The 22783-nt window shown below is 41.9% G+C and overlaps 1 long non-coding RNA gene across 4 annotated transcripts in view; it reads left to right on the top strand.

Annotated features, from left to right (window-relative positions):
* Nucleotides 1-3649, top strand: part of LOC141101776 (uncharacterized) — a 179192-nt gene extending 175543 nt beyond the window's left edge. For all 4 annotated transcript variants that reach the window (XR_012235019.1, XR_012235018.1, XR_012235017.1 and 1 more), the window contains one exon: nucleotides 3107-3649. This is a non-coding gene — a long non-coding RNA (uncharacterized lncRNA). The remainder of the gene's footprint in view (nucleotides 1-3106) is intronic.
* Nucleotides 3650-22783: the final 19134 nt, after the last annotated feature.

Genomic DNA, 22783 nt, shown 5'->3' with positions numbered 1-22783 from the left:
AATCATTGTTGCTCTACATAAAGATGGCCTAGGCTATAAGAAGATTGCCAAGACCCTGAAACTGAGCTGCAGCATGGTGGCCAAGACCATACCGTGGTTTAACAGGACAGGTTCCACTCAGAACAGGCCTCGTTATGGTCTACCAAAGAAGTAGAGTGCATATGCTCAGCGTCATATCCAGAGGTTGTCTTTGGGAAACAGACGTATGAATGCTGTCAGCATTGCTGCAGAGGTTGAAGGGGTGGGGGGTCAGCCTGTCAATGCTCAGACCATATGCCACACATTGCATCAAATTGGTCTGCATGGTTGTCATCCCAGAAGGGAGCCTCTTCTAAAGATGATGCAGACGAAAGGCCGCAAACAGTTTGCTGAAGACAAGCAGACTAAGGAGATGGATTCCTGGAACCATATCCTGTGGTCTGATGAGACCAAGATAAGCTTATTTGGTTCAGATGGTGTCAAGCGTGTGTGGCAGCAACCAGGTGAGGAGTACAAAGACAAATGTGTCTTGCCAGCAGTCAAGCATGGTTGTGGGAGTGTCATGGTCTGGGGCTGCATGAGTGCTGCCAGCACTGGGGAGCTACAGTATATTGAGGGAACCATTAATGCCAACATGTACTGTGACATACTGAAGCAGAGCATGATCCCTTCGGAGATTGGGCCACAGGGCAGTATGCCAACATGATAATGACCCCAAACACACCTCCAAGATGACCACTGCCTTGCTAGAGAAACTGAGGGTAAAGGTGATGGACTGGCCAAGCATGTCTCCAGACCTAAACCCTATTGAGCATCTGTGGGGCATCCTCAAACAGAAGGTGGAGGACCACAAGGTCTCTAACATCCACCAGCTCCGTGATGTTGTCATGGAGGAGTGGAAGAGGACTCCAGTGGCAACCTGTAAAGTCCTGGTGAACTCCATGCCCAGGAGGGTTAAGGCAGTGCTGGAAAATAATGGTGGCCACACAAAATATTGACACTTTGGGCCCAATTTGGACATTTTCACTTAGGAGTGTACTCACTTTTGTTGCCAGCGGTTTAGACATTAATGGCTGTGTGTTGAGTTATTTTGAGGGGACAGCAAATTTACACTGTTATACAAGCTGTACACTCACTATTTTACATTGTAGCAAAGTGTAATTTCTTCAGTGTTGTCACATGAAAAGATATAATAAAATATTTACAAAAAATGTGAGGGGTGTACTCACTTTTGTGAGATAGTGTATGTCAAGCGCTTGGGCATTAACACTAGGTGCAACATGCATTTAAGCATTAATTCATTTCAACAGCCATAATAATTAACCATGCTAACGCCCAAGTGTTAGGGCGTTTACACACACAGATGCATATCCCTGCTCTGTGATGAGCAATCGCGGGTGCCCGGTGGACATTGTGGCCGGCGGACATCGCGGCCGGCGAGCACACGCATCGGGTCTCCAGTGATGCGGCAAGCACGTGCACGTGCTCTACACAATGCCGGGAAACCGAGGACGTCATATGACGCCCTCCCGGAGGGACGAAGGGTCCCTGCCGCCATCATTTTACTATACGGCAGTAAGGAACTGGTTAAAGTGACTCTGCAGGTCGAAAAAATAATCCTTGCGAAAAAAAACCTCTTAATATTTACCTCTTTGGTGATTGGGGAGTCCAAACTTTACTGTCTCTAATGCCGCGTACACACGGTCGGACTTTTCGTCTACAAAAGTCCGACAGCCTGTCCGACAGACTTCCGGCGGACTTGCAGCAGACGTTCTAACGAACGGACTTGCCTACACACGACCACACAAAAGTCAGACGGATTCGTACGTGATGACGTACACCGGACTAAAATAAGGAAGTTCATAGCCAGTAGCCAATAGCTGCCCTAGCATGGGTTTTTGTCCGTCGGACTAGCACACAGACGAGCGGATTTCGGGGTCCGTCGTAGTTACGACGTAAAGATTTGAAGCATGTTTCAAATCTAAAGTCCGTCGGATTTGAGGCTGAAAAAGTCTGCTGAAAGTCCGGAGAAGCCCACACACGATCGGATTACCAGCCAGCTTTAGTCCGTCGGCGTCCGTTGGACTTTTGTAGACGAAAAGTCCGACCGTGTATACGCGTCATAAGAGTTTTGGAGGCTAAAGTGTCCTGTACTGACCCAGAAGTCAGCGAATAAAACCACGGTGCATAAGCTAGTGATATGCACACTCATAATATATATGATTGAATGTGTATGTGTAAACTGGCACAAGAAAACATCTTTGACTAGTTAGATTTTCATGTAATTATAGACAACTAGCCGATTATTATCAATATAAGGTTTGCTGTAAAAAGGTGTTACTTGTTCATATTTATACAGTATGTTATCAGACAATGGGAGGAATTTACTAAAACTTGAGCGCTCACAATCTGGTAGCTGAGCATGGTAGCCAATCAGCTTCTAACGTCAGCTTATTCAATTAAGCTTTGACATTAAGCCCTGGTTCACATTGAAGCGATTTGGCATGCGATTTGAAATGTCAAATCGCATGCCAAATCGGCGGCAATGGCACCGCCTGAATCAGTGTGACGCACCGATTGGCAAAAGTAGTTTCTGTACTACTTTTGGCGACTTCGGGGTTCCGCACAGATATCTCTGAAATAGTCCTTGAAGTCGGGACTGACATGCGGGAATTAAATTGTGCGAGTTTAGCTGAACTCGCACAATTTAATTTCCACAGTCAGTGTGAACCTAGGCTAAAACCTGGAAGCTTATTGGTTTTTATGCAGAGCTGCACCAGATTTTGAACACTCCTGTTTTAATAAATCGCCCCCCCCCAATGTGAATTTAGACATTGACAAAAGGTGCTGCTGACTTACAAAATAATCTTTAAGACTACACAGATAAAACCAAAATGTGTGACATTAGTTACCAAATGTTTGACTTTTAACTTTGCTTAGGAGACTTTTTTATGTTGCAAATTGTTAGCTTGTTAAAATTTTAGCAATATTATGCTTTAAAAAGGGCATTTGTTGTATATTGTATTTAAAAATTCATATGTAACATTTTCAGTTATTGACTTGGTTTGTTGTGTGGAGAAACATATTTTGGGCATTACTATACTAACTTTACCCTTTTCCTTTGTAGCAAAACTGCAAACTGTCAACGTCTAACTAATTCTACATGGCTGCATATCGCAGGGAAAATGAGGGACTTTTGGGGGCAGATGTGTTTCCATTACACTACCATAATGCCCCTAAAAATCCTTATTGCTCTTGCAGTGTTCGTCAGATTCTTTGGACTCATCTAAGCAACATCAGGATATAGCGAGGATGTTTTGGAAAGTTCTTAAACAACCACATTCACTTCCTTGCTTTATTTTTGGATGCACTTAAAATATAGAAGAGGTGATATGCCAACATAGACAAACTCTTTTTTGCCAGCGAGGTTGAAGGACAGATGAGCGTGGGCAGCCTTAACTCCCTCACTTCCACATCAGCATACAATGCATTTGTCTGGTTTTTGTTGAAAGGTTGTCTGTAAGAAGTTATTATAATTAAAATAGAATCTCTCCTTTAGTTTTCTTTTAACATTTTTTTGGAAGATTGCTTTATGTTTTATATATGTACTAAAAGTGCTAAGACGTGCAATAATAAAAACTTTAATTATATTATATTTATTATAATTATATATTCTGTTGCAGTGTTTATTTTTACGAGAGGCATTTTAACTTCCCTGGCGGTTTTCCTGAGTGTGGCTCGGGGTAAAATTTCAGTACCATTAGCGGTAACCCCGAGCCACACTTAGGATTGCATTGCAGGATCCTGGTGCAGAATACTTACCTGGTCCCCAGGATCCTGCGATGTCCCCCCGCTGTGTACGTGGGCTCTGTCCTCCGCCCCGATGTCCTGTGTGCCGGGCACCGTTGCCTGCGAGCGTCGCGACACATGGGGGTGGAGCCTGGTAGCAAATTAAAAAAATTCAAAATTCATAATACATAAAGTACACTGTAGTCTTACAGATTACATTACTGTATGAAATTATTTCACAACCCTTTTGTCCCCAGTGCTTTGTCCAGTGCCCTGCATGCAGTTTTATATGATATATACTGTTCTTTCTGCCTGGAAACTTGATTGTCCATAGCAACCAAAAAGTGTCCCTTTATGTCAAAAGTGGTTTTAAACCAGCTAGAAAACAGCGATAGTAAATTAGAACATATAGTGCTAAACCATCTATTACACTCAAACCATGCATTAAAACTCTTAGCGCAGATATGTGCCTTAAGTGTTAGATTCAATGGTGGTATAAAATTGACATATAAAATCAATGGTAATTTAATACTGACATATAAAATCCGTTGCATCAACTGTAAAGTCATAAAAGTCCTTCTGTAACATGCATGCAAATGACATTGGTTAAGGGAAAGCTTCTAATCCTACTGGTGTGCACTATCCGTGGGTTGCTATACCTTCACCACGTGATCAGCCCCCTTTGAATATATGCTTACCACGGGTAAGTGTTAGACAAGCCTGTGATATCCTTCACAAGCTTGAGGAGAAGAGTTTTAATGCATGGTTTGAGTGTAATAGATGGTTTAGCACTATATGAACTATCATATTTATGAATGTTCGTACTCACATTAAGCGCTGTTAATGCTTCGTTCTCCTAAGAGAGTATACTTTTTACATTATTGTTTGATTTTATATTAGCAGCTAGAAGTGCATAAAGTGTGTTTTTTTCCTTTTTTTTCCATTTTGAGCGCTAGGATCAGAGTCATCTATTATCTCTGATATTTTGTTTTTCGAATAAATTAGAACACTTGCAGAATTGAGCGATAGTGAATCGTGGGGAAATTAATTTTATTATTATTATATATATATATTTTTTAATTATTTATAGTTATTTATTATATTATAATTTATGATTTGGTGTTTCAAACTTTATCATACCCGGGATGTCTACTAGACTCTTGTTTGGACAGATTTAAGTGTGTTATTACTAAGAATTACAGGCCTACAATATAAAACACCAAATTTCTATGCAAAACAATGTACCGCTTTGAGACGCAAAACTCTGACATAATCATAGCACCAGGGAGGCTACTTATACCACCTTGTGCATAACAGTATCACACACTTTGGGAGCTAAATATAACATGCGGTATTGAGCATTGAGAAAAGCATTGGTGATTGCTGACTTTTGCATGTTGCAGGGACATCTGTTTTCTTTCTGATAGATACATTCAATCCCTATGCCACCCTGCCTTGACAGCATAGTCACTTAGGCCATCCCAGGCAATGGGGCAAATGTATCTATTATCTACTTTAAAAGCATGTATAGAAAAATGTTTTTTTTTTCAGTTTTGGATAAAGGTTTTACATGAATAAATGCTGATCATTTTAAGCACCCCTGCCAGTGTTAAATGGTTTGTCTCATCCATGTAAACTGAAGCTTTCTGCTGGAGAGCTTGTGCTTTTGAAAAAACAACAGACTTACCCGCTGGATCACCAGATGAAAATAGAAGAAAGAAAGCCTACAAAAGAAAATGAATGCAGCCATCACATCTAAGAATTGATAAGCTACAATATAATAAATGTTTGCTTTTTGGTGCCTGGTCAGCTCGAAGCGCACCTGTGCCCAAAGTATGTACATCAACATATTTACTACTTCTGGACAAGCAATAAAAGCACAAAAAACATGCCCTGACTGACCTTGTAGCTGAAGGAATTGTGGAGAAAGTTGCCTTTTAAAATTCACAACACTTTAAGAATTTTCTATATGATAATTTCAGCTCTGGTGCATTTCAAGAGCTCTGTTCTGTCCATGTTGGATTTTAGTCCATAATATTTAATGGCCAATTAATGTTTCTAAAGATGCAAGCTTTTGAGGGAAGCTTAGGTTGCTTTTTTAAGCATTATACAATACTGGACATAAAAACACATATTTATACAATAAACAATGATATACAACTGTCTTTTCCTAACATGCATTAGTGGTGTTAGTTGTAAAGATTTTTATAGTTCTGACCCTATTCAGTACAGTATGGAGCTGATTTACTAAAACTGGAGAGTGCAAAATCTGGAGTATGGCCTTCTATCTCTAGTTCAACCTTTCTTTATGTGCTTATTATTCTTTGTCATTAATATAATCTTGCCATCATTTATGTTTCCGTGGATGTAAAACTGGACCACTGCAGCAACAATGGTTTGTTGTTGTTTTTTTTTTTTTTGTAGCGTGAACCTATTAGAATTCCTTTGTTGGCATGGAGCAGGGGTCAGCAGCTTTTGGGGATCAGCAACCTGTAGATCATGATCTACCTGTAGATTGCAGATAGGTGTCTGGTAGATTGCGGTTTGGGCTTACTGACCCCAATCCCAGAGCATCAAACAGAGTGCAATGCAGAAGGACTGTAAAGCTGGAGCTGTAGTAGGGAGCAAGATCCGCATTAGCCGATGCTTCCTCTGTAGTACTGGCTCCTGTCCCATGCAAAGTGGCCCCATTTACTTGAATGAGTCGTGATTGGCAGTCAGTAGCATGCACCAAAAGCAACAGGGGGCTTAATTTCTTCTGCAGCATGTGTACACCTTTGGAAACTGCCTCAGCAACTAAAGTGGGGTATGGATTGGGGCTGTAAAACCGCAACTCAGGTGTAGGATTTGACTTGTGAATGAGCTCTATGAGTGCCGCTGCTGAATGTAACTAAGGGCTTATTCACAAGTGCAGCAAGCAGCGCTGCTCGTCTAAACAGCGATCTGAGTGTGTTTGACAGGTGGTAAGCAGGTAATATTTTGCTTCCTCACCATTTGATTTAAACCCATGATTGCCGTGCATAGCACGTGATTGTGACATGGTAGTACGGCAATTACAGGTTTAAAACTGGTGTGAGGAGGCAACACTGTGCTTGTTGATCTTTGATTTCTCCCATGTTGTTCAGGTAGATCTCCACCTCTTTAAGGTTGCCTACCTCTGGTGTAGAGTTTGTCCAGTCTCATCCATATAGAGTCCTGTTGAGCAATTTGCCCATGGTTTTAGGTATATAACATTTCAGGATTTCTGTGGTAAAAATGTACTGGTTTCTGTGCTGGTGCTGTAAACCTGGTACTGGTACTCTGTCAGTTGTGAGGAGATGTGCATGTTTCACAACTTTTCTGTATGCAGAGAAATAATTTTACATTTTTGAACTGTGGTAGTAAAGAAAGCTTCTTACAGTTAGCGGCCTTGAGGTGCAAACACAAGATCCGAAAATCATACGAATAATACCGCTTTTGAAACGATCGTACGATAATCGGATTGTCAGTACAGAGGTTTCGAGAGCCGATCACGGCAGTTTATCCGATAATACCCGATTAAAAATTTTCCTCGTGCAATACCAGATTTTCGTTTAATCAGCATAGTTGTCATTCGAAAATACAATACAAATACATTACAACACATGACATCACTGCCGATTTTTTATTGTCTTAAGAGAATTTACGTAACTTTAGTAAACTCTTCATGTTCGATATGCGACTAGCATGCAAAAAAAACAAAAAACAGACAATCTGTCGTCCAATTTTCAGATCGTGTGTATGGGGCTTTAGACTGGAAGGTTTTCTGCTACAGTGTTGTGTAATGCATGATGGGGGAGCTAACACATTCTGAAAACTTGCATCTTTAACCACTTAAGGACTGGAAGATTTTCCCCCTCAAAGTGTTACTAAACCCAGTAATATGAAAATAGTTCACCTGCCCCCCACAGTGCCCACAGCTAATAAATCTTCTTTTTACATTAAAATACTGCCACTATATACCTTTTTGGCTGATCTGTATACCACGGTCAGTGATAAACTGCCCAGTTTCTCCAGTGCTGAGAGTTCAGGTAGGAGGAGATTTCCACTTCAGCCTGTATACATGCCCACATGTGTGATGCCAATATCATGTGACCTGGCTAGCTCTCTCCAGCATTAAAGACACAACTGAGCATGCGCAGGTTGGCTACCCTGCCTTTGTTAGCTGTCTTTCCCCAGATAGACAGTGCAGGAGGGAAGGATCTATGCATACAGGATAAAACAGCCTTTTTACACAATGCAGAGGAATAACCCCTTAAGTTCCACATTGAGTCTAATGGTGTGTACACACGAGCGGACTTTACGGCAGACTTTGTCCAGCGTACTTTTCGACGGACTTTATGACTGACTTTCCGAATGAACGGACTTGCCTACACACAATCAACCAAAGTCCGACGGATTCGTACGTGATGACGTACAACCAGACTAAAACAAGGAAGTTCATAGCCAGTAGCCAATAGCTGCCCTAGCGTCGGTTTTTGTCTGTCGGACTAGCATACAGACGAGCGGACTTTTCGACCGGACTCGAGTCCCTCGGACAGATTTGAAACATGTTTCAAATCTAAGTCCATCAAACTTTTGAGAAAACAAAGTCCGCTGGAGCCCACACACGATCGAATTGTCTGACGAAATCCGGTACGCCGGACCAAGCATGCCGTAAAGTCCGATCGTGTGTATGCGGCATTACAAGCATGCTATGCTGCATATACAGACAGATTTTACTGTTGTGGGTTCAGTAACACTTTAATGATCAGGCCATTTTTAGCGATACGGCACTGCGTTGCTTTAACTGACAATTGCACGATCATGCGTCACTGTACCCAAACAAAATTGATGTCCTTTTTTTCTCACAAATAGAGCTTTCTTTTGGTGGTATTTGATCACCTCTGCCGTTTTTTATTTTTTGCCCTATAAACAAAAAAAGGCAGACAATTTTGAAAAAAAAAAATATTTTTTACTTTTTGCTATAATATCCCCAAAACATTTAAAAAAAAACCTAATTTCTTCATCAGTTTAGGCAGATATGTATTCTTCTACATATTTTTGTTAAAAAAATTAATGCAATAAGCGAATATTGATTGGTTTGGGCAAAAGTTATAGCGTCTACAAAATAGGGAATGGATTTATGGCATTTTTATTATTAATTTTATTTTTACTAGTAATGGCGGTGATCTGCGATTTTTAGCAGGACTGAGACATTGCAGCGGACAGATCGGACACTTTTGACACTTTTTTGGGACCATTGACATTGTACATCGATCAGAGCTAAAAATAGCCACTGATTACTGTATAAATGTCACTGGCAGGGAAGGGGTGTAACACTAGGGGGTGATTAAGGGTTTAAATGTGTTCCCTGGGAGGGGTTGTTAACTGTATAGGGGCTGGGCTGACTGGAGGAGGAGAGAGATCTTCTGTTCCTAATCACTATCTGTCTCTCCTCCCCTGACAGAACGGGGAGCTGTTTGTTTACACTGACAGATCCCCGTTCTGCCTGTGTCTGGAGTGATCGCGGGTGGCTGGCGGACATCAAGCTGGTTGGCTCCCCCCCCGCTCGTGAATGGGTGCGCGTGCCCACAAATCGCTGTGTACGTGCCCGACATACAATGGCGGCGATTCACACAGCCGAGCCAACCTGCTGCAGTGCAACTAGTTAAAAAGCTTGAGTTAGCCAGTAAAGGGTAACCTTTCACATTTTTTGCTTTTATTGACTGCTAACATGGTACAGCACTGCGTATATTTTTGCTTCCTTAAAGATTGCTTCCGATTGCAAGGAAGAGCACAATTCCTTATTATATGCAGATCCTCCAACGCAACATTTCAAAAGTTACAACATACTCCAAAGTTCTTCCTACCTTTCTGATTATTCATCTGATACAAACAGAAATATAATCTATTGTCATGTTTGCCGATGAAACAAATCTATGCAGCAACAAGTAGGACAGTGACATATTACAGATGGATCTTGATAAATGTGGCCAGTTAAATTCAATTTAATGTTTGTGAATGTATGGTTATGCACCTAGGTTGGGCTAATATTAATTTAAATGGAATGCAGCTGGGGAAAAGAAAGCTGGAGAAGGACTTTGGAATGCAGGCTAACTATAGGCTTTGCAAAACCACACAATGCCATGCAACAAGTAAAACTAAACTTTGATATGTATGTAAAAATGTGGCTAGTAATGTATTGTCCATGTATTAAATTGATATTAAATGCAAGTTTTTTTTTTTTATTATTTAAAATTACAAACGTTATACTTACCTGCTCTGCGCAGTAGTTTTGCACAGAGCAGCCCCGATCCTCCTCTTCTCAGGTCAACCGCTGGGACTCCTGGCCCTTCCCTCCTGTCAAGTGCCTCCAGAGCAAATAGCTTACTGTGGAGGCACCCAGGCAGGCTCACTCCCCAGCCACTGCTCTGCATGTCAGTTCAGACACAGAGCCATGGCTCGGCTTTGCTCCCTCTCTATTTTCATTGGCTCAATGGCTGTGATTGACAGACAGGGGGAGCCAATGGCTCCTCCTGCTGTCTCAGCCAGTGAGGAGGGAGAGTTCCCAGAGAGCCGAGGTTCTCATGCACATTGCTGGATCGCGATGGGGCTCAGGTAAGTATTGGGGGGCTGCATGAAGGTAAAAAAACCTTGAGCCTGTAGAACCACTTTAAGTGCTTGTTAGGCTACATCTATAATATGTGAAAGAGTTTTGGAAACTGAAACTGTATATTAAAATGGGCATGGGGTTTGGGAGAGAGTTACAAAAACTAGGTGTGTTCAGTTTAAAAAAATCCTAATCGGATCTCAGTTTTAGGTTTTATTTAAAGCTACATTTACAACCAAAGAGCAATATGTGGGTCTTCAGAAGATAATTTCAAGATTGGTTTTGTTGGGTCCATGGAATAGCCTCCAGAAGCAAATACTGACCCCACAACCCTGATCTTTACCATTTGCCAACTCCTGCTTGTTGTACATTCTATTACATCATTCTTATCATAATTCACTGCATAGCTAGATTTATTTTTAATAACTTGGCTAAAAGGTTTTTGACAACTATTTTTTTTATCATTTGGGGGTTTCAAATTCCTTTGTGACAAACTGATTGCTAAATTTCAAAAGTTAAAACCTGCTTCTGTTGAATAGGTGGGTGAATATCTTTTATTTAGCATCAGGGTAACCAAAAATCAGCACTCTCATGTAACCATTTTTGAACAGTTGCTATTGTGAGCAGATGTGTTAAAAGCAACAGTTGAACTATATCTAGGATTATAACTATTTATTACCATTACGTGTTACTTTCTATTTTTTGTCATGTACTTTTCAGCTGCTAGTGTTGGGGGAGGTTCTGTCAGAACTTCCATTTCACACCCAGCATACATTCTCTATGATGCCACAGCTTTTATAATGTAAAATGTAAGTACTGTATTACCTATAATTTGATTTGCCTTTCATGTACTGAATTATATAAAAAATATTGTGCACCACATTTATTTAATCATTTAAAACATATCAAAATTTGCAGCATACTTTTAGTTATCAAGTAATAAAAGTTTCAGTGTAGTGATCATAGTTGAGAGGTATTTAATTTTATATGGAGCTTAATAACATAGTTGCACTACCATATTAATTATGTATTCATTATCCACCCCCCACCTTCATTAATATGACCATTATGTTATAGGTGTCATCATTTTTAACTCAGTCTACGAATATATTACACCAGCAGATTAAATATTGCCCCACCATATAGTATATCTGCAAATGCCCAAAAATGTTTGGGCAAGAGTTCTGTGTCTCGAGATGCCACTCTATGTTTTGGTTCCTAGTTATGCTGAACATCAAGTTTTTCATATTCATGAGCAGACCGGTGCATGTAACTATATGATATTGAACAGTGGGCTAAAGGGGCATGATTAGAAAGAACCTGTACAGTATTTATGTACATATGCTGCAGTCTTTTTACTTACAGTACATACAGTGCATCTGGAAAGTAATCACACCGCTTCACTTTTTCCACATTTTGTTATGTTACAGCCTTATCCTAAAATGTAAAGAGAAAAGGCCGATAGCGAAACGCTGCGCTAAAAATTGATATTTAAACAAAGATTTAACGAAAGATCCAAAGATGAGCAGCCACACCAGGAGTTAAATACAAAACCCAAAATTAAATGCAAAAATATTATTAGTGTAGCGCTATATATAAGGTAAAAACAAAATATACAACAAAGTAAAATAAATATAAATTGCCAATGTTAATGGAATGCCTTGGTGGAGTGAAATAAAATTGAAATAATAATCACATATACCATACCAGTGAGTATATTAATAAACCCCACAAATGGATATATATATATCAGTGCTGTGAGAATATACCCCACCAACAAATGTAAAAATAACTCGTGCTGTGAAAATCACTTAATTGAAAGAGGGTATAACAAGATCGATGTGCGCATATGAGCGCCAGTTTAAAACAAATATGTCAAAAATAGATTTATAAATTCACAAGTGCAATATCAAAATGATTGTGGTGAAAAGAGTTATTCAAAAATATAACTGTTCAGAAAAAAGTCCCAAAAGAGAAGAATCCATCAGTGGGAATATGTTTCTGTGATGAGAGGAGAAAATCCCTTATCCAGTGAGAAACGGAACACCCAAAGTGAATAAATTGGCTCCTTACCGGATAGAAAGACCAATACATTGGTCTCACCAAGCGCAGGGAATTAAGGTCTCCCAAAAGACCATATGGACAGATGGAAGAAGGGGCTTCAGTATCGCCAGAAGGCATCAGAAAGACCAGAGCTCATCTGTCTCAAGTTGGTAGTGTCACTGGTACTTTCTGAATTGTTCCCAAATGTATTTGCATGCAGCAGTGTTTTTGTAGCGCTCTGGGCCATGCAGGTGGCGTAGTTCTCGCAGAAGAAGTCCCGTGCATGTTACTGCCGCTGCATGAGTTTTAGCTATCCTGATGTGTTTGTTGAGCTATTTTCATGACAGCCTTGCCTCACCCATCCCCTCCCTGATCAGCCCTAGTGTGATAGTGTATATTCTCCCCCTCCAGAAGGGGCGGGTAAGCCTAAAGACGGAGACGGAGCACTCGGAAACGTGTTGCGGCCCGCCCCCTCCCCAGCTTGTGTGTCTTGTCTTGCCATAGTTGGTTGATGCGCGTGAGAGCCTGTGTCGCCACCATTCCTCTGTCCAGCCACACGGCGGGTCCTGGCTTATGTGAGCAGTTGCTTTTTGCCTGGCATTTTCATCTACGGTCATTCGATGGTGGTATCTCAGAGTTTGCTGACGTCCTCAGTCCTTGTTGTCATCTCCAATGGGTCCAGACGTTACACAGCTGCCTTAAGTCCACCCTGTCTACCTTCCCGAGTAATATCACATGATACCACAGTACCTCTACACCCAGCTTGCAAGGTTTTCAGATGTAAGTGTATATTTAATATAGTGTTGTTTTTACCTTAACTGACCAGGTGCCCTTCTCTCTCCTTACAATCCTGTCTCGGAGGTCTACAGACAATTCCTTGGACTTCATGGCTTGGTTTGTGCTCTGACATGCACTGTTAACTGTGGGACCTTATAGAGACAGGTGTTTGCCTTTCCAAATCATGTCCAATAAACTGAATTTACTACAGGTGGACTCCAATCAAGTTGAAGAAACATCTCAAGGATGATCAGTGGAAACATGATGCACCTGAGCTCAATTTTGAATGTCATGGCTCTGAATACTTAGGTACATATGATATTTTCGTTTTTTATTTTTGATACATTTGCAAAGATGTCAAACAAATTTCATTAACATTGTCATTATGGGGTTTTGTTGCTAAAATTTTGAGGAAAATAATGAATTTGATCAATTTTTGCAATAGGGCTGTAACATAACAAGATGTGGAAAAAGTAAAGTGCTGTGAATACTTTTCAGATTCACTGTAATATGCTAAATTACTGTGCCAGAAGTAAGTCTTGCTTAAAAAAATCAAGATAAAGGTTTACTTTTAAAAATCCACACAACTTTAACCCAGTATTCAAATATTGGTCTAATTGGATTCATTTGGAAAAAATAGGTGCAGCTGTGCATAGTAACCATTCAGCTTTTAACGTCAGCTTGTTCAATTAAGCTTTGATAATTAGGCCTCATGCACACTGGACATTTTTACAGCTGCTGTTATTGGCTTTTTAACACAAGAAAACATAAATTGCCCATGGGACTTTATATGAGGTGCAACACACTTGAATGTAAAATCAACAAGGAAAAAATGTATTGGTAAATACATCAGTAACATAATGCCATATAGTCAAGCAGATTGGTCAATATATACATATTCTGTAGCCAGGTACAGTGTTACAAAGATCAGTCAATAATAGGTGTGAACATGCATCTACATAAACCAACGCATTTTGTGACACAACGTCACTTCCTCAGGGGTTGATGCACACGGAATTGTCGAAAAAGTTTCTATGTATGTATGTATGTCATAAGTTATATGACATACATAATAAGATGTATTCTGTTAATGCAAACATTGAATATCAACCAAGAGGGGACCCATACTTACAAATCTGCAAGACATCACATGTTCATGACCTGATGGTGGTCGCTTGGAAATGTATGACCCGGGAACTGTGGGTGTGGGATTCGAAGGGCCCAGCAGTGCAAACAGGTCAAGATGGAACCGGCTGGCATGGAGAGCAATCCAACAAGTCTTCCGCCATGATGTCTGTGAGAGGTGTGTCTATGTGTTAGTATACATGACATAAAACTACCACTTAAGTATTGGCAATAAGGAAATGATATGTGTGAAGGATGTGAAATGTATGTATGTTTGTATGTATGTATACATACATAAAAGTGTCCAAAAAAATGATAAATGCCAAAAAAGGGGGAAAAACAGTAACAAAGTAATAAAAGACTTTTATTTAAAAAAGGGAAGGGGGAAGTAAAAAGCAACCAGGAACTAAACCCTTATGGCTCCATGGAAAGATAGTGAGTGTGAATGACCTGCCTGATTGGGTGCAAAACCATATGAGGTATGTTAATAATCCAAGAAAAAAAAAAAAAAAAAAATATATATATATATATATATATATATATACACACAGTATCTCACAAAAGTGAGTACACCCCTCACATTTTTGTAAATATTTTATTATACCTTTTCATGTGACAACACTGAAGAAATGACACTTTGCTACAATGTAAAGTAGTGAGTGTACAGCTTGTATAACAGTGTAAATGTGCTGTCCCCTCAAAATAACTCAACACACAGCCATTAAGGACTAAACCGCTGGCAAAAAAAGTGAGTACACCCCTAAATGAAAATGTCCAAATTGGGCCCAAAGTGCCAATATTTCAATATTTTGTGTGGCCACCATTATTTTCCAGCACTGCCTTAACCCTCTTGGGCATGGCGTTCACTAGAGCTTCACAGGTTGCCACTGAAGTCCTCTTCCAATCCTCCATGACGACATCACAGAGCTGGTGGATGTTAGAGACCTTGCGCTCCTCCACCTTCCTTTTGAGGATGCCCCACAGATGCTCAATAGTGTTTAGGTCTGGAGACACGCTTGGCCAGTCTATCACCTTTACCCTAAGCTTCTTTAGCAAGGCAGTGGTCATCTTGGAGGTGTGTTTGGGGTCGTTATCATGTTGGAATAATGTCCTGCGGCCCAGTCTCCGAAGGGAAGGGATCATGCTCTGCTTCAGTATGTCACAGTACATGTTGGCATTCATGGTTCCCTCAATGAACTGTAGCTCCCCAGTGCTGGCAGCACTCATGCAGCCCCAGACCATGACACTCCTACCAGCATGCTTGACTGTAGACACACTTGTTTTTGTACGCCTCACCTGGTTGCCGCCACACATGCTTGACACCATCTGAACCAAATAAGTTTATCTTGGTCTCATCAGACGACAAGACAAAGTTCCAGTCATCCATGTCCTTAGTCTGCTTGTCCTCATCAAACTGTTTGCAGGCTTTCTTGTGCATCATCTTGAGAAGAGGCTTCCTTGTGGGATGACAGCCATGTAGACCAGTTTGATGCAGTGTGCAGTGTATGGTCTGAGCACTGACAGGCTGAACCCCCCCCCCACCCCTTCAACCTCTGCAGCAATGCTGGCAGCACTCATACATCTATTTCCCAAAGAAAACCTCTGGCTATTATGCTGAGCATGTGCTCTCAACTTCTTTGGTTGACCAGGGCGAGGCCTGTTCTGATTGGAACCTGGCCTGTTAAACTGCTGTATGGTTTTGGCCACCATGCTGTAGCTCAGTTTCAGGGTCTTGGCAATCTTCTTATAGCCTAGACCATCTTTATGTAGAGCACCAATTCTTTTTTTCAGATCCTCTGAGAGTTTTTTGCCATGAGTTGCCATGTTAAACTTCCAGTGACCAGTATGAGAGCGTGAGAGCGATAACATTTAACACACCTGCTCCCCATTTACACCTGAGACCGTGTAATACTAACAAGTCACATGACTCCGGGGAGGGAAAATGGCTAATTGGGCCCAATTTGGACATTTTCATTTAGGGGTGTACTCACTTTTGTTGCCAGCGGTTTAGACATTAATGGCTGTGTATTGAGTTATTTTGAGGGGACAGCAAATTTACACTGTTATACAAGCTGTACGTCATTTCTTCAGTGTTGTCACTTGAAAAGATATAATAAAATATTTACAAAAATGTGAGGGGTGTACTTACTTTTGTGAGATACTGTATATATCCACTTGCCGACCGCCTAACGTATATATACGTCGGCAGAATGGCACGGGCAGGCAGAATCACGTACCTGTACGTGATCTGCCTCCCGCGGGCGGGGGGTCCGATCGGACCCCCCCCCGGTGCCATCGGCGGTCGGCATCTGACTGGGAGCGTCGGGAGGCGAGGGGGAGACCATCCGATCGTGGCCCCCCCCTCGCGATCGCTCCCAGCCAATGGGAATCCTCCTCTGCCTGTGTATAGTTTCACACAGGCAGAGGATGTGATGTCATCTCTCCTCGGTCTGGCAGTTTCCGTCCAGCGCCGAGGAGAGAAGACATGTAAGTCCACACAACACAAACACACACAGTAGAACATGCCAGGCATACTTTACACCCCCGATCCCCCCCCGATCGCCCCCTGATCCCCCCCCAATCACCCCCCCCCCCCGTCACAAACTGACATTAGCAGTATTTTTTTTTTTTTTTTTTTCTGATTACTGCATAGTGTCAGTTTGTGACAGTTACAGTGTTAGGGCAGTGAGTGGTAGCCCCCTTTAGGTCTAGGATACCCCCCTAACCCCCCCTAATAAAGTTTTAACCCCTTGATCACCCCCTGTCACCAGTGTCACTAAGCGATCATTTTTCTGATCGCTGTATTAGTGTCACTGGTGACGATAGTTAGAGAGGTAAATATTTAGGTTCGCCGTCAGCGTTTTATAGCGACAGGGACCCCCATATACTATCTAATAAAGGTTTTAACCCCTTGATTGCCCCCTAGTTAACCCTTTCACCACTGATCACTGTATAACTGTTACGAGTGACGCTGGTTAGTTTGTTTATTTTTTATAGTGTCAGGGCACCCGCCGTTTATTACCGAATAAAGGTTTAGCCCCCTGATCGCCCGGCGGTGATATGCGTCGCCCCAGGCAGCGTCAGATTAGCGCCAGTACCGCTAACACCCACGCACGCAGCATACGCCTCCCTTAGTGGTATAGTATCTGTACGGATCAATATCTGATCCAATCAGATCTATACTAGCGTCCCCAGCAGTTTAGGGTTCCCGAAAACGCAGTGTTAGCGGGATCAGCCCAGATACCCGCTAGCACCTGCGTTTTGCCCCTCTGCCCGGCCCACCCAAGTGCAGTATCGATCGATCACTGTCACTTACAAAACACTAAACGCATAACTGCAGCGTTCGCATAGTCAGGCCTGATCCCTGCGATCGCTAACAGTTTTTTTGGTAGCGTTTTGGTGAACTGGCAAGCACCAGCCCCAGGCAGCGTCAGATTAGCGCCAGTACCGCTAACACCCACGCACGCACCGTACACCTCCCTTAGTGGTATAGTATCTGATCGGATCAATATCTGATCTGATCAGATCTATACTAGCGTCCCCAGCAGTTTAGGGTTCCCACAAACGCAGTGTTAGCGGGATCAGCCCAGATACCTGCTAGCACCTGCGTTTTGCCCCTCCGCCCGGCCCAGCCCAGCCCACCCAAGTGCAGTATCAATCGATCACTGTCACTTACAAAACACTAAACACATAACTGCAGCGTTCGCAGAGTCAGGCCTGATCCCTGCGATCGCTAACAGTTTTTCTGGTAGCGTTTTGGTGAACTGGCAAGCACCAGCCCCAGGCAGCGTCAGGTTAGCGCCAGTACCGCTAACACCCACGCACGCAGCATACGCCTCCCTTAGTGGTATAGTATCTGAACGGATCAATATCTGATCCGATCAGATCTATACTAGCGTCCCCAGCAGTTTAGGGTTCCCACAAACGCAGTGTTAGCGGGATCAGCCCAGATACCTGCTAGCACCTGCGTTTTGCCCCTCCGCCCGGCCCAGCCCAGCCCACCCAAGTGCAGTATCGATCGATCACTGTCACTTACAAAACACTAAACGCATAACTGCAGCGTTCGCAGAGTCAGGCCTGATCCTTGCGATCGCTAACAGTTTTTTTGGTAGCGTTTTGGTGAACTGGCAAGCACCAGCGGCCTAGTACACCCCGGTCGTAGTCAAACCAGCACTGCAGTAACACTTGGTGACGTGGCGAGTCCCATAAGTGCAGTTCAAGCTGGTGAGGTGGCAAGCACAAGTAGTGTCCCGCTGCCACCAAAAAGACAAACACAGGCCCGTCGTGCCCATAATGCCCTTCCTGCTGCATTCGCCAATCCTAATTGGGAACCCACCGCTTCTGCGGCGCCCGTACTTCCCCCATTCACATCCCCAACCAAATGCAGTCGGCTGCATGAGAGGCATTTTCTTTATGTCCTCCCGAGTACCCCTACCCAACGAACCCCCCCAAAAAAGATGTCGTGTCTGCAGCAAGCGCGGATATAGACGTGACACCCACTATTATTGTCCCTCCTGTCCTGACAATCCTGGTCTTTGCATTGGTGAATATTTTGAACGCTACCATGCACTAGTTGAGTATTAGCGTAGGGTACAGCATTGCACAGACTAGGCACACTTTCACAGGGTCTCCCAAGATGCCATCGCATTTTGAGAGACCCGAACCTGGAGCCGGTTACAGTTATAAAAGTTAGTTACAAAAAAAAGTGTAAAAAAAAAAAAAAACACATACAAAAATATAAAATAAAAAAAAAATAGTTGTCGTTTTATTGTTCTTTCTCTCTCTATTCTCTCTCTCTATTGTTCTGTTCTTTTTTACTGTATTCTATTCTGCAATGTTTTATTGTTATTATGTTTTATCATGTTTGCTTTTCAGGTATGCAATTTTTTATACCTTACCGTTTACTGTGCTTTATTGTTAACCATTTTTTTGTCTTCAGGTACGCCATTCACGACTTTGAGTGGTTATACCAGAATGATGCCTGCAGGTTTAGGTATCATCTTGGTATCATTCTTTTCAGCCAGCGGTCGGCTTTCATGTAAAAGCAATCCTAGCGGCTAATTAGCCTCTAGACTGCTTTTACAAGCAGTGGGAGGGAATGCCCCTCCCCCCCCAACGTCTTCCGTGTTTTTCTCTGGCTCTCCTGTCTCAACAGGGAACCTGAAAATGCAGCCGGTGATTCAGCCAGCTGACCATAGAGCTGATCAGAGACCAGAGTGGCTCCAAACATCTCTATGGCCTAAGAAACCGGAAGCTACGAGCATTTTATGACTTAGATTTCGCCGGATGTAAACAGCGCCATTGGGAAATTGGGAAAGCATTTTATCACACCGATCTTGGTGTGGTCAGATGCTTTGAGGGCAGAGGAGAAATCTAGGGTCTAATAGACCCCAATTTTTGCAAAAAAGAGTACCTGTCACTACCTATTGCTATGATAGGGGATATTTACATTCCCTGAGATAACAATAAAAATGATTAAAAAAAAAAAAAAAATGAAAGGAACAGTTTAAAAATAAGATAAAAAAATAATAATAATAAAGAAAAAAAAAAAAAAAAAGCACCCCTGTCCCCCCTGCTCTCGCGCTAAGGCGAACGCAAGCGTCGGTCTGGCGTCAAATGTAAACAGCAATTGCACCATGCATGTGAGGTATCGCCGCGAAGGTCAGATCGAGGGCAGTAAGTTTAGCAGTAGACCTCCTCTGTAAATCTAAAGTGGTAACCTGTAAAGGCTTTTAAAGGCTTTTAAAAATGTATTTAGTTTGTCGCCACTGCACGTTTGTGCGCAATTTTAAAGCATGTCATGTTTGGTATCCATGTACTCGGCCTAAGATCATCTTTTTTATTTCATCAAACATTTGGGCAATATAGTGTGTTTTAGTGCATTAAAATGTAAAAAAGTGTGTTTTTTCCCCAAAAAATGCGTTTGAAAAATCGCTGCGCAAATACTGTGTGAAAAAAAAAAATGAAACACCCACCATTTTAATCTGTAGGGCATTTGCTTTAAAAAATATATATAATGTTTGGGGGTTCAAAGTAATTTTCTTGCAAAAAAAAATTATTTTTTTATGTAAACAATAAGTGTCAGAAAGGGCTTTGTCTTCAAGTGGTTAGAAGAGTGGGTGATGTGTGACATAAGCTTCTAGATGTTGTGCATAAAATGCCAGGACAGTTCAAAACCCCCCCAAATGACCCCATTTTGGAAAGTAGACACCCCAAGCTATTTGCTGAGAGTCATGTTGAGTCCATGGAATAATTTATATTGTGACACAAGTTGCGGGAAAGAGACAATTTTTTATTTTTTTTATTTTTTTTTGCGCAAAGTTGTCACTAAATGATATATTGCTCAAACATGCCATGGGAATATGTGAAATTACACCCCAAAATACATTCTGCTGCTTCTCCTGAGTACGGGGATACCACATGTGTGGGACTTTTTGGGAGCCTAGCCGCGTACGGGACCCCGAAAACCAAGCACCGCCTTCAGGCTTTCTTAGGCCGTAAATTTTTGATTTCACTCTTCACTGCCTATCACAGTTTCGGAGGCCATGGAATGCCCAGGTGGCAAAAAAACCCCCCAAATGACCCCATTTTGGAAAGTAGACACCCCAAGCTATTTGATGAGAGGTATAGTGAGTATTTTGCAGACCTCACTTTTTGTCACAAAGTTTTGAAAATTGAAAAAAGAAAAAAAAAAATTTTTTTTCTCGTCTTTCTTTATTTTCAAAAACAAATGAGAGCTGCAAAATACTCACCGTGCCTCTCAGCAAATAGCTTGGGGTGTCTACTTTCCAAAATGGGGTCATTTGGGGGGGGTTTGTGCCACCTGGGCATTCCATGGCCTCCGAAACTGTGATAGGCAGTGAGGAGTAAAATCAAAAATGTACGCCCTTAGAAATCCTGAAGGCAGTGATTGGTTTTCGGGGTCCCGTACGCGGCTAGGCTCCCAAAAAGTCCCACACATGTGGTATCCCCATACTCAGGAGAAGCAGCTAAATGTATTTTGGGGTGCAATTCCACATATGCCCATGGCCTGTGTGAGCAATATATCATTTAGTGACAACTTTGTGCAAAAAAAAAAAAAAAAAAAAAAAATTTGTCACTTTCCCGCAACTTGTGTCAAAATATAAAACATTCCATGGACTCAACATGCCTCAAAGCAAATAGCTTGGGGTGTCTACTTTCCAAAATGGGGTCATTTGGGGGGGTTTTATGTCATCTGGGCATTTTATGGCCTTCAAAACTGTGATAGGTAGTGAGGAGTAAAATCAAAAATGTACGCCCTTAGAAATCCTGAAGGCAGTGATTGGTTTTCGGGGCCCCGTACGCGGCTAGGCTCCCAAAAAGTCTCACACATGTGGTATCCCCATACTCAGGAGAAGCAGCTAAATGTATTTTGGGGTGCAATTCCACATATGCCCATGGCCTGTGTGAGCAATATATCATTTAGTGACAACTTTTTGTAATTTTTTTTTTTTTTTTTTGTCATTGTTCAATCACTTGGGACAAAAAAAATGAATATTCAATGGGCTCAACATGCCTCTCAGCAAATTCCTTGGGGTGTCTACTTTCCAAAATGGGGTCATTTGTGGGGGTTTTGTACTGCCCTGCCATTTTAGCACCTCAAGAAACGACATAGGCAGTCATAAATTAAAGGCTGTGTAAATTCCAGAAAATGTACCCTAGTTTGTAGACGCTATAACTTTTGCGCAAACCAATAAATATACACTTATTGACATTTTTTTTACCAAAGACATGTGGCCGAATACATTTTGGCCTAAATGTATGACTAAAATTGAGTTTATTGGATTTTTTTTAGAACAAAAAGTAGAAAATATCATTTTTTTTCAAAATTTTCGGTCTTTTTCCGTGTATAGCGCAAAAAATAAAAACGGCAGAGGTGATCAAATACTATCAAAAGAAAGCTCTATTTGTGGGAAGAAAAGGACGCAAATTTCGTTTGGGTACAGCATTGCATGACCGCGCAATTAGCAGTTAAAGCGACGCAGTGCCGAATTGTAAAAAGTGCTCTGGTCAGGAAGGGGGTAAAACCTTCCGGGGCTGAAGTGGATATAATGTGCAGCTTAGTATATCTATGCCTAGATATAAATGGTCTATCTCAGTGGTGCAGGATCAATGCCAAAGAAAATTAAAATAACATCCAACTAAGTGAAATGGGTGAGAAAAGGGAACTATTGAATGGAACTAACCTACAACAGTGAGATCTGCTGACAAGGAGTGAGGAATAATGTAGCCGACCACTGTATAGAGCGTGCAGGACTAATGCTCCCCCGCCCATCCTATTTATTTCTCTGTAGAGCTCCAAACTAATCCGTTCCAACATCAGGTGAGCACCACCCCTGTGGAGGACGGAGGGGGAAAGGGAGAAGCAGGAGAAATTATCTCCACCATTCCCAACTTTTAGTATGTGGGAAGGACAGCGCTGGTAAGCGCAAATCTTCT

This window comes from Aquarana catesbeiana, linkage group LG06, assembly GCF_042186555.1.
Source record: "Aquarana catesbeiana isolate 2022-GZ linkage group LG06, ASM4218655v1, whole genome shotgun sequence".
NCBI lineage: Eukaryota > Metazoa > Chordata > Amphibia > Anura > Ranidae > Aquarana > Aquarana catesbeiana.
Note: the sequence above shows the minus strand (reverse complement) of the source record. Positions and strands in the feature narration are given on the sequence as shown.